We start from the raw sequence: 12,700 nt of genomic DNA, 5'->3' as shown, positions 1-12,700 counted from the left end.
GAAGTTTGGAAACACTTTGTGGTATGAACTATAAAGTGTAATGCATCAAGTATAAAATCAAATATTAAGCATCATGCGTGAAGGATCAAGTATAAAGTGTAACGCATGAAGTATAAAATGTAAAGGGTAAAGTATAAAGGATGCAGTATAAAGGGTCAAGTATAAAGGGTCAAATATAAAGAATCAAGTATAAAGAATCAAGTTTAAGGATCAAGTATAAAACATCAAGTACAAAGGATCAAGTACAAAGGGGCATGTATAAAGGATCAAGTATAAAGGATAAACTATAAAGCATCAAGTATAAAGGATCAAGAACAATGGGTCAAGTATAAAGGATCAAGTATAAAGGATCAACTATAAAAGATGAAGTATAAAGGATCAAGTATAAAGCATCAAGTCTAAAGGATCAAGTATAAAGGATCAACTATAAAAGATCAAGTATAAAGGATCATGTATAAAGCATCAAGTCTAAAGGATCAAGTATAAAGGATCAACTATAAAGCATCAAGTATAAAGGATCAAGAACAAAGGGTCAAGTATAAAGGATCAAGTATAAAGGATCAACTATAAAAGATCAAGTATGAAGTATAAAGGATAAATTATAAAAGATAACGTGTCAAGTATCAAGTGTCAAGCATTAAGCATTAAGCATTAAGTATCAGGTATCAGGGATCAGGTATCAGGTATTAGATATCAGGTATTAGATGTCAGGTGTCAGATATGAGATACCAGGTATTAGGTATCCAAGTATCAGGAATCAGGAATCAGGTATCAGGTATCGGGTATTAGGTGTCAGGTATCGGGTATCAGGTATCAGGTGTCAAGTATCAAATATCAGGTATCAAGCTTTACGGATTAGGTATCACATATCAGGTATCGTGTATAAGGTATCAAGTATCAGGCACCTAGTCTTGAGTCTCAAGTTCCAAGTATCAAGTACCAAGTCTCAGCTTTCAAGTAAAATATTAAATATGATTTTACATAATATTAAATATGACATAAAGTGTTAACATAAAATATTAAATAGGAATTATTACGAATTTAATTATGTAATTATCATATGTACATTAAATATTAAATATAAAGTATTATATATAGAACGAAATATAAAGTATAAAGTACAAATTACAAAATACATCTACAGTATAAAACGTGAGCACCAGTATTTGTCCACAAAGATACAGAAATGTAATCAACAATTTAATAAAATTTTCTTCCACACAAAATTATCAAACTTCGCAAAGTACACCAGAGAGAAATGCTTTCATCATTTCCATTTCAAAAATTCTCCAGGTACATGATGCATAATTTGAATGAAGCCAAAAATTCTGCAACGACAAAAGAAAGAAAACGCGAGCGATTCAGTGAGATAATTTTTCAAGAAAAACGTTTCCACACGATTAACATCGAAATGAAGAATTTTAATAGAAGCTAGAAAGTATGTGCCATCAGAATTTAACTCGAAACGAAAACGCTTTCATGGACGATATTGAACGTGAGCTTCGAAATGGTGCGATTATACAAAAAAGTGCTCTATGGTTTACAAAAAAAAACCACTTGACTAAACGCAGGTACAATAGTGAGTATGATAGATTTCTGTGAGGAAAATGGCGATATATTGAGAGAAGGTATATGACAAAAGAGGGTATGACAAAATTAATGTGGATATGAAGGTATTTGCTTGGAGAAGTGTTATTTAATATTTTATTTTTAAATTTTATATGTAATAAATGTATATTAAATTATAATATAAAAGTAACGTTTAAGGAATTTACTCTAACAAGTTATTATTCTAACAAGTTTAGTTTTAATTTAATACCAATATCATTACAGGTATGAAAATTTCTAATTTTAAGACATAGAAATGTCGAAATATGGAAATGTGGAAATGTGGAAACGTGCAAATTCAGAAATTCAGCAATTTAACGATTCAGCAATTCAGCAATTCAGCAATTCAGCAATTCAACAATTTAGCAATTCAGCAATTCAGAAATTCAGAAATTCAGCAATTCAGAAATTCAGAAATTCAGAAATTCAGAAATTCAGAAATTCAGAAATTCAGAAATTCAGAAATTCAGAAATTCAGAAATTCAGAAATTCGGCAATTCAGAAATTCAGAAATTCAGAAATTCAGAAATTCAGAAATTCAGAAATTCAGAAATTCAGAAATTCAGAAATTCAGAAATTCGGCAATTCAGAAATTCGGCAATTCAGAAATTCAGAAATTCGGCAATTCAGAAATTCAGAAATTCAGAAATAATAAAATCTTGAAATTTGAGAATTTGGAATTTTAGAAATTTAAAATTTTCCAAACCACAAGTATTCAAATTAAGAAATATCAGTAATGAAAAAGTCAGAAATAATCAGATTCACAAATCTTTAAATTTTTTCCCTTTCTATATTGCAAATCGCTTACAACCCTCATTCATAGCAACAAAGCAGTCAATTACACTTTCCAGTACACGGTACTGATCTAACTGCCCTAACAACCCCCTACTAATTCCCCAACATCGAAATAATATTCCGAGCGCACGAAATCCCTAGACACGACTCTGATTCGCAATAAAATCAGAATGCAGTATCTAATCTTCGCGACTAGAAATGCGTTTGACGTACGATTCGGTTCTCGTTATTCGTAGTTACAGTTGAACGGTTCATTCCACGGAGGATTTCAATTATCGAGAAAAAGTTTGCAACGATGAATCAAACCCAATCGTCGATAGAGATGTTCCCGTGTGACGTACAGAGGAGATAAATATTTAATTGAAAAAGTTGAACGTATGAGATACCAACGATTCTGCGAACGCTTTGTATCCCAGCGATTAATTGCAACGGCGAATAACCAGGTTTATGAATATTAATTTATGCTCCACGAAGAAGAAATTCGACGTCAATAAAAAAGATGGCGAAACAGAAGCTACTGCATTATTATTAAAGCGCTTTAATCCGGTTACCCTCTTAATGCTCCATATTCTGTTACAATATTTTAAGAGCACTTCATAATTGCATTTCCATTATTCGTTAAAAATAATAGTTTCAATGGTGCCTTATTTTTAACTTTGGCAAAATTGAACATTTCGGGTGACCGAATGTCGTATTTCCACTTTGAATAATGTATTAAATTACCAATAGCCCGTGGAATGCGCTGATTAAAATCCGTAAACGATACATGAATACATACATGAATTAATTAAAGGCTTCTGAGGTTATTTCCATCAAATTTCAACCTCGAAATTGATGTCGCATAAGTGCTATTTAATGATACTTTGATGTTATGAAATCGTGTCAGATTTTTAATCGACTTCGGAATTATTTTTCATTAAAAGGAAATTAGCGATTGAGTGGATAATTAGGACAGACGTTACAATTACACTGCTAATTATAGGAATCAATTACATAATTCAAATCTTTTAATCAATAGAGTAGCTATTGTAATTACGAGTTCAATTGAAGTATTTGAAGTTGAATTAATAATCGAAATATAATGATAGAGTAATTGAACTTTTAGTTAATTAAGTAGGTAAAGGAATTATTTAACACACCTGTGAGTTATTGTAATCATAATTAATAAGATATGAATTAACTCAACTGCTAAATACTTCAATTATCCACAATTTTCTCTCATTCCCCCACTTTCCAAAAAAACAAAATCCTTTCAACAAACTTTTAAATACCAGTCTCTGAAGCGTAAAGAACGAAATAATTACAGAGGAACAAAAACAAAAAAAAGTAAAGAGGAAGCAATTCAGCGAGATAATTTCCGAAGAAATACATTTCCAACCGACTGTGCATCGTTTGACGTAAGCTCGCCAGTTTCACCGGAACAATTTTTCGTGCCCGTGTGAATTATTGTCAAAGTCTCGTTTCGAGAACAACGATAACCCGGAGAGGGTCTGATACAGCGATGACGACGATGAGGAACAGGGATGGAACAGCCATTCTAACGGGGATGTGATCAAAGTACGAACACGCGCCATTGCATACACTCTGACAGAGATGCAAGTCGATGCATCGCACAGGAATATTCGGCAGCTCGACCGAGAATGATCCATTCAAGTATCCAGGTCGTTGCCGCGTTTCTTTCAACCGTGCAGTTCGAGCATCTCGGAAAATTGTTGCTGCTTCGCGAAATCTGCCCGAAATGTCGACGGAAAACCCGCGGGGCAAACATCAAATCGGCTACTTTCCTTCTCGTGCGAACGCGGAGATAATGGCGTGCGGAGACAGTCGAATGTGTATGTTTTTAAACACGTTGAACACCGCACGAATTTTTGAGAAAATCACAATTGGGTCAGGTAATAAATAATGGAAAGAAATATTTAAACAATAATATGATCCTGCGACAAATAATCGCACTTAATTTAATACTATCTCTTAGAGATAGATATATAAGAAATTTCTGTAAACCTAGTGTTAAACATGAAAGAATTTTTCATAATTAATGAATCAATTTTTTTAACAGAAAATATTCATCTATTTTTATTTGCAAAAGTTTGAAAATGTATCTTTTTTTTAAATTTAAAAAATCGTGCAAAAATGGGTGGAAATGTAGTGTGAAGGACCTTAAAAATTGATTAAATATTTTAAGTTAGTAAATGAAATAAGTAAATGATATATTGAAAAATCTCACGAATTGTTTACTTGTTAATATTGTACTCTAACACTTTCCTACGAAAAATATTTCAAAGAATCGATCAGTCTGAAGAAGAAGTATGAAGTTTCACCCAAAAAGGGGAACGAAAATTCGCCATTTTTGAAGAAGAATCGTGCCCTTTTATCTAGGTCAATTTTCGAGAATATTCTACGGTGAAATGTAGAAGAGTAATGATGAAAAGATAGCCCCAGAGATTTTTCTCATTTTTGTACGAAATGTAGCACTCTCTTTACAATTTGAAATATCTTTGTTTCGTTGATTTTGTTAATATTGTACTTCAATACATTTTTCGGAATACCATGGAAAGTCTACTGTGGTAAAAGAAATATATGCATACATGTTCTGTAAATTCTGCGATAAATGTAGTGATGTTACAGGCAGAAATAAATTGAGAAGGTGAAGAATAACATTTTTTTATATGGGATTTTATTTCGTAGAAAAGTAAAGCTGGACATTGTTGAAAATATGTTTAGTATTTTTAATCTCCAACTTTTCAAGTTTCATAATTCATAAATTTTGTAATGTTTTCAAACTTCTAACTCCATAATTGTAAGATAGCAAGTTTTCAAAATACTCCCAAACCCTAATTCCATAACATTAAAATTTGGAAACCCATATGGTAGTTGTACATTGACGAATTGAAAGAAAATACTTATCAATGTCGTTCCTAATATAGAAATGTTAGAATTTAAGTAAAATAAATAAAACTTCAATAACTACTAAAACCTCAAGTGATTAATTAAGACAATTACCTTGCTAAACACAGTACTTATAAATAGATCGCTTCTCTATTCATCATATACCTCTTATTTTACCAAATTTTACACCTTCCTGTATTATCCAACCTCTTAGATCACACATCAAAATTTCCTGTACGTGATAACATTTTATGCAAAGAACTCAAATAAATAAATATGAAAGCACGAAGAATATATGCATAAGACACAAAAACTAGCGACGAAAGTCGCAAAATGATTCGTAGTTCTGATTCGATAAATAAAGCGGTGGTAGGAAAGTTGTCCGTTTGAGAGCGGCGTCAGTGCGTTAAGTGGTTAAAAGTGGCGCAACATCGTTTAGCCGTCACGTTAATTCCTGTTGCTTCGGTTGTTGGCCAGAATGAGGAGCAAATGAAAAGCGAATCACGAGCTGGCAGCCTAATGAGTCCGGACGAAAAGTGCCCTCCTCTGACAGAGAATCCAGTAACGCGACCCTGCGCTCGCACACGAGTTTCATCTATTCAATTAGGGGCCTGAAGCGCCACTTCCTTTTTGTCGTTGTTGAATGGATCAATAGAACGAAAACCGAGTGAGAATAATGAGCAACCGGTTAAAAGCTTAAAGTTATAGCGAACCGATGGACCGAGTCTCGACATCGACGACCTCTGGCGACAAAACTGACAAACTCGATCCTCGTCTCTCTAACGTTCCTCTTCACTGAAGAGACAAGGACAGCAACAATTTCGAAGCATTTTCTCGTACTTTTCTTTTTCAAAATTTTCTCCGTACAATTATGCGGGTCTAAAGCCCGATCAATTTGCCTCCAAAACTTGATAAAAAGTGAAAATATATTTTTTATAACTCAAGAGGCAAATTGCGAGGTCTCCGTACGAACCCGCATAATTATACATTAAATATTTTGAAGAAGTACAAGAAAATATTGCTTCGTTTCGAAATTTTGCGTCGGTGAAATTGTTGCTGCTTTTGTCGTTTCTAGTAGGGAGAAGGGTTGGAAGGTTTTACGATGAGAATACTAACTCTTAATATAGTAAACGACGCGCGAGAATTCAAACTCGAAGACTAAGGAGGCGAGCAGGTTTAATTACCCGGTTCAAGGTTGATCGGTGTGTGCGGCTAAGACCAGAAACCGAGGCGAACCTGACGGTGATTCGTCTAGTTAGAAAGTTATATCTGAGGTGTCTAAGCCTTATTTTTGATGGAAGATTCCCGCGGACCATACGGCCGTAGGGGGATCGATCATATCGCGATTCTTGTTCAAATACCACGTACTAGAAATATCCGCGTTCGAATGTCGCCCTATTTCCGTGTTCACTTCCACCTACTGAATGATACTTCATGGCGGAGTAACAAGCACACCATTTGGGAACACTGAATCGCAAAGTAGCATCATTACGGTTTGACGCTTCGACGCTGACGACTTGTTCGTTTTTTCCCCAGTGATGTCTTTGAGATCTTCAGAATCCGATCACGTTTGTCGTAACTGCCATTTCACACCGATTCGATGACACAGCCAGATCACTTTCTTATAGTTTGGGGATTTTGGGACTTTTGAATGTGTGCTAGCTTTGAAATTGAAGGATTTGAAGTCTTAAAGGAAAGGAAATTTAGATAAGGGGTTTAGAACTTTCGGGATTTGCGTGTTTAAATGTTTGGAAATTTAGAAATTAAAGGAAGTTGGAAGTGTTTAAAAATGTGGAAACTTCGAAATTTGAGATCTTAGAAATTTGAAACTTTAAAACTTTGAAATTTGAGATCTTAGAAATTTGAAACTTTAAAACTTTGAAATTTGAGATCTTAGGAATTTGAAACTTTAAAACTTTGAAATTTTGAAGTTTTGAAACATTGAAACACTGAAACATTGAAACATTGGAACATTGAAACATTGAAACATTGAAACATTGAAACATTGAAACATTGAAACATTGAAACATTGAAACTTTGAAACATTGAAACATTGAAACATTGAAACATTGAAACTTTGAAACTTTGAAACTTTGAAACATTGAAACTTTGAAACTTTGATATTTTGCAACTTTGAAAATTTAAAAGTTTGATAAACTATTATTTCCAGGTTTAGAACTTTAGAACTTCAGAAATTGCTGATTTTGTTTTGATAAATTACTAAATTTTGCACCTGACAAATTTGTAGACTTCTGAATTTTATAACTCAACCTCAAACAAATTTCTAAATACGAGAATTAGAAAATCTGTCAATTTATGAACTTCTTAGTAGAACAACTAAAAAATCAGAAAATTTAAAGATGTTTAAATGAACAACATGACTCGTAAATTTAACAATAACCGTTAAATAATAATACCTTGTACAATTCTCCTGTTATTTAAATTAAAAAGGAATGAGAAACGCGGTGTAATAACGAGGTTATCCTCCCTCAATTTCGAAGTGCTAACTTTTATACGGAATTTCTTCTTACCGTGGTATTTGATTTCCCGAGCTAATACGAGTTGGGACATCAAAGTCTCAGAGACATCGAATTTCATTCGCAAGTAGAAATGATTCGCGGTTTGAGGTCAATTCGGTTTACAATTTGTCCGAGTATTGACCCTGGTGTTAGCGTTAGGGAAGTTAGAACAATGTTAGAAGAATAAAAAATGACTAGATCGTCTTTCTTGAATGATTTGTATAAAATATTTATGCAAATTTCTTATAATTCTGAGCGATAATTTTAAACGATATAATTATTATACCAAATTTTATTGTAAATTTTATCATAATTGCAGGGATCAATAATAGCTACACTGATGTGTATGAATTTCTAATAATAATATGAGATGTATCATTGCTTTACTTCACATAAACATTGCTCCATTTAACGTAAACATAACATTGCTTCATTGCAATGTATTAATTTAATTAGTTTTAAAGAAGTAATTATATCATTGTAACTGACGTATAATATACATGTACGTATATACGTATGCTGAAATAATAATTAAACTTCATATTTATTGTCACTGTTTAATATATTCTAAGTTTCGTATTTATTAATTATCAAATTAAGAATTCACCTGGAAGTGAAATATGTCATCGCTATATTTCACGTAAACAAATTATTGCACTAATATTTATTCATAATTATTGCACTACCTACCGTACTATTATTACCGTATCGTTGCATTAATTCAAAGTATTTATTCATTAAATTCGAACAAGTAATTATATTATTGTAGTTGACAATTTTGGGACGCTGCTATTTGGATATGTACCGATGTGGGGATGTAGAAATTTGGGGATGTGGAAATTTAGGGACGTAGCGATTTGGGGATGTACCGATTTGGAGACGTAGCGATTTGGGGATATACCGATTTGGAGACGTACTGATTTGACGACGTATTGATTTGAGAATGTACTAATTTGGGGGTGGAGAAATTTTGGGACGTAACAATTTTGGGATGTACCAATTTGGAGATGTACCAATTTGAGGACCTAGATATTTGGTAGTGTACCGATTTGGAGATGTAGAAATTTGGAGACGTAACAATTTGGGGATGTACCGATTTGGGGATGTAGAAATTTGGAAATGTAGGTATTTGGAAATGTAGGAATTCGGGAATGCAGGGATTTGGGAATATGAGGATTCGGAAATGTAGAAATTCGGAAGTATGGATTTTCAGAAGTGACGAAATTCGAGAATGTAGAAATTCAGAAGTGCAGAGATTCGGAAATGTAGGAATTCGGAAGTGTAGAGATTCGGAAATGTAGGAATTCGGAAGTGTAGAGTTTTAGAAGCGAAGAAATTCGAAAATGTAGAAATTCAGAAGTGCAGAGATTCGGAAATATAGGAATTCGGAAGTGTAGAAATTCAGAAGTGTAGAGATTCGGAAATGTAGGAATTCGGAAGTGTAGAGTTTTAGAAGTGAAGAAATTCGAAAATGTAGAAATTCAGAAGTGCAGAGATTCGGAAATATAGGAATTCGGAAGTGTAGAAATTCAGAAGTGTAGAGATTCGGAAATGTAGGAATTCGGAAGTGTAGAGTTTTAGAAGTGAAGAAATTCGAAAATGTAGAAATTCAGAAGTGCAGAGATTCGGAAATATAGGAATTCGGAAGTGTAGAAATTCAGAAGTGTAGAGATTCGGAAATGTAGAGATTCGGAAATGTAGAAATTCGGAAATGTAGAGTTTCAGAAGCGTAGAAATTCAAGAATGTAGAAATTCAGAAGTGTAGAGACTCGGAAATGTAGAAATTCGGAAGTGTAAAGTTTCATACGCGTAGAAATTCGAGAATGTAGAAATTCAGAAGTGTAGAGATTCGGAAATGTAGGAATTCGGAAGTGTAGAGTTTGAGACGCGTAGAAATTCGAGAATGTAGAAATTCAGAAGTGTAGAGATTGAGGAATATAGGAATTCGAAAGAGTAGAGACTCGGGAATATAGGAATTCGGAAGTGTAAATACTCGAGAATGTAGGAATTCAAAAATGTAAAAGTTCAAATATGTAAAGATGCTATTCTAACCAACAGGAACCATGATTCCGGTCGTTTCACGCGCCAACTTGTGGGTTGACATGCAATGTTCAATACAATGTTCAATAATATATTAATATATCCCACAGTAATCTGTTACGTATCCTTGACACGCAAGGAGATTATTTATAATAAATTATGGATATGTAAGAATTTATTTATTATATGACATAACCTAACCGTCATATTCTATCTTTATTTTGTACTTTGTCATATTATTTGCATCGAACATAAAAATCGCATTAATATTGTTTTCCAAAGTCCTCCATTACAATTTTTTTTCAAACAGTCACCATAATCGGAGCCTCGCTAACTTGATTCTTCATTTAAAATGTAAAACGCGTAGCAAGAAGCCGATCATGTTGCAACTGGTACTAGCATTTCCCTCGTCGGGGCCATGAGACAATTAGGGAGTTTTGCTGAGAAAAGGGATTACATGTGGAAACGGTATGGTTACGTGACACGGAGTCGAAATTAGGGAGCGTTCACATTATGCTAGTAACTGGCGCCAAGAGACTTGCAATAGGTAGTCGAACTTATGCGTTTCTTATTTTGTCTGTACCAAGTGTATTCTGAATGAAGAAAAGAAGAACAGACAAGAAAGAAATCATTGTTTTTTAAAGTGAATTCTGAGAATTTCAGAATTTGGAGTATGGAATACTTCCATGGAACTGAAAAGTTTGGGGATTTAGGAATTTGGGAGGACAGCGATTTGAGGTTCTAGGGATTTGAGGATTTGGAGATGTGGGAATTGAAGCATTTAGGAACTTCCAAATCTCTACATGTGTATATTCCTACAGTCCCAAATCCTTACAGTTCCAAGTCCCTACAGTCACAAGTTCCTACAGTTCTACATTTCTTCAGTACCAAGTCCCTATTTGGCTTCAGTACCTACATTTCCAAATCCCTGTATTTCTAAATCTCTACACCTCTAAATCCTTACATTCTCAAATTGCTAAATTCCCAAATACCTACATGACCAAATTCCTACATTCTGAATTCCTTGCATGTCCACATCTCCACATTATCAAATGCCTACATCTCCAAGTTCCTACATTTCCAAGACTCAACATTATCAAATCCTTACATGTGCAAAACTCTACATTTCCAAATCTTTACATTCCCAAATTGCTATATTCCCAAATACCTACATGTCCAAATTCCTACACTCTCAATTCCTTACATGTCCACATCTCCACATTATAGAATCCCTACGTTCACAAATTCCTACATTTCCAAAACTCTACATTTCCAAATCTCTACATTCCCTAATCTCTACATTCCCAAATCCTTACATGTCCAAAACTCCATATTTCCAAATCCCTACAGTCCCAAATCCTTATATATCCAAATTCCTACATATCCAAATCCCTACATATCCAAATCCCCACATATCCAAATCCCCACATATCCAAATCCCCACATATCCAAATCCCCACATATCCAAATCCCCACATATCCAAATCCCCACATATCCAAATCGCCACATATCCAAATCCCCACATATCCAAATCCCCACATATCCAAATCCCCACATATCCAAATCCCCACATATCCAAATCCCCACATATCCAAATCTCTGTATGTCCAAATCTCTAAATCATCAATCGCTAAATTTCCAAATCTCAAGTTCCCAAATTCTGAAATCTCCAAATCCTCAAATTCCTAAACCCCAAACCATTGAATCGTTAAATTCCTAAATCCTCAAAGTCTTCCCCATCTCCAAATTCCTCCTCAAAAAACTCCTAAAAAGTTTCTCCCCTTTCTTGCCTTCTTGTCTCAACGATAAACCTGGTACAGACAAAACAAGAAGCGTAAAAGTTCGACTTCCTATTGGCAAGGATCTTGGCGCTAGTTGCTGGCATAATGTGGACGCTCCTTAAGCGAACGGCGTACAATATACCGGAAGGTGATAGTAAGGAATTTAAAAAAGAACAAAGCGGAAAGACAAAAAATTTGACTTCGCTAACTGAAGAAAATTGCAGTAGTACACGGTGCAAGAAATTACGGAATATAAACGGTGGAAAATATGTGAAAGGCGTCGCGAGAAATGTAATCGAGTGAAGAAACGAGAGGGTGGAGAATAAACAGGTTACAAATGGAAATATTAATTATGTGAGAGGGAAAATTAATGGAGCAACCTTGGTGAAAGATTGAATCAATTATACGAACAGTGTTAGGGAATTTGTTATCTGGTGGAAGAGACGTGTTTATGACAGTGTGCGACGAATTTAATCTAATTAAATGGGAAAAAAGATTCTTTATACTTGATACTGGTACACGGGTAATGAAAATTGAGGCTCGGAAAAAAAGTGAATATAGTTGAATGAGAAAAAGGTCACGAAATAAGAAAAAAAGCTCTCTCTTCCTCGCAATTAACATTTATTAAATCTATGAGATAAGCATGTTTAGTACGTTTCTGTGTACGTGTTTTGTGATTCTATCAGACTTTTTAAAGATGTTCAGTTATGTAATGTGTATATGTTTTAGTAAAAGTTTCTATTATGCAAAATGATGAATGCGAAATTGTAAAATATATGAAATACGAGTAAGAAATAATTATGAAATGCGTATGATAAAAAATAATTGGAAAATAAATAAAATAAAAGGTAGCGATGAAAGATGTAAAATAATAGATAATTATAAAATATGTAAAAAAGAAGACAATTGTAAAATAAATAGAATGAAAGGTGATTATGAAATAAGTAAATTAAAAGATAATCATAAAATAAGTAAAATAGAAGCTAATTATAGGATAAATAAAATTGTATAATAATTGTATTGTCATTATTTTATTATATCAGTTACTTGCTCGTTTTACAGATGTA

The 12,700-nt window shown here is 33.6% G+C and overlaps 1 protein-coding gene across 2 annotated transcripts in view; it reads right to left on the bottom strand.

The window, feature by feature from the left end:
* Window positions 1-12,700, bottom strand: part of LOC100884038 (zwei Ig domain protein zig-8) — a 168,134-nt gene that overhangs the window by 91,981 nt on the left and 63,453 nt on the right. The window lies entirely within an intron of this gene.

The sequence above is a fragment of the Megachile rotundata genome, chromosome 2 (genome assembly GCF_050947335.1).
Source record: "Megachile rotundata isolate GNS110a chromosome 2, iyMegRotu1, whole genome shotgun sequence".
Classification (NCBI taxonomy): domain Eukaryota; kingdom Metazoa; phylum Arthropoda; class Insecta; order Hymenoptera; family Megachilidae; genus Megachile; species Megachile rotundata.
The sequence above is the reverse complement of the archived record's forward strand: the minus strand, read 5'-3'. Positions and strand labels throughout refer to the sequence as shown.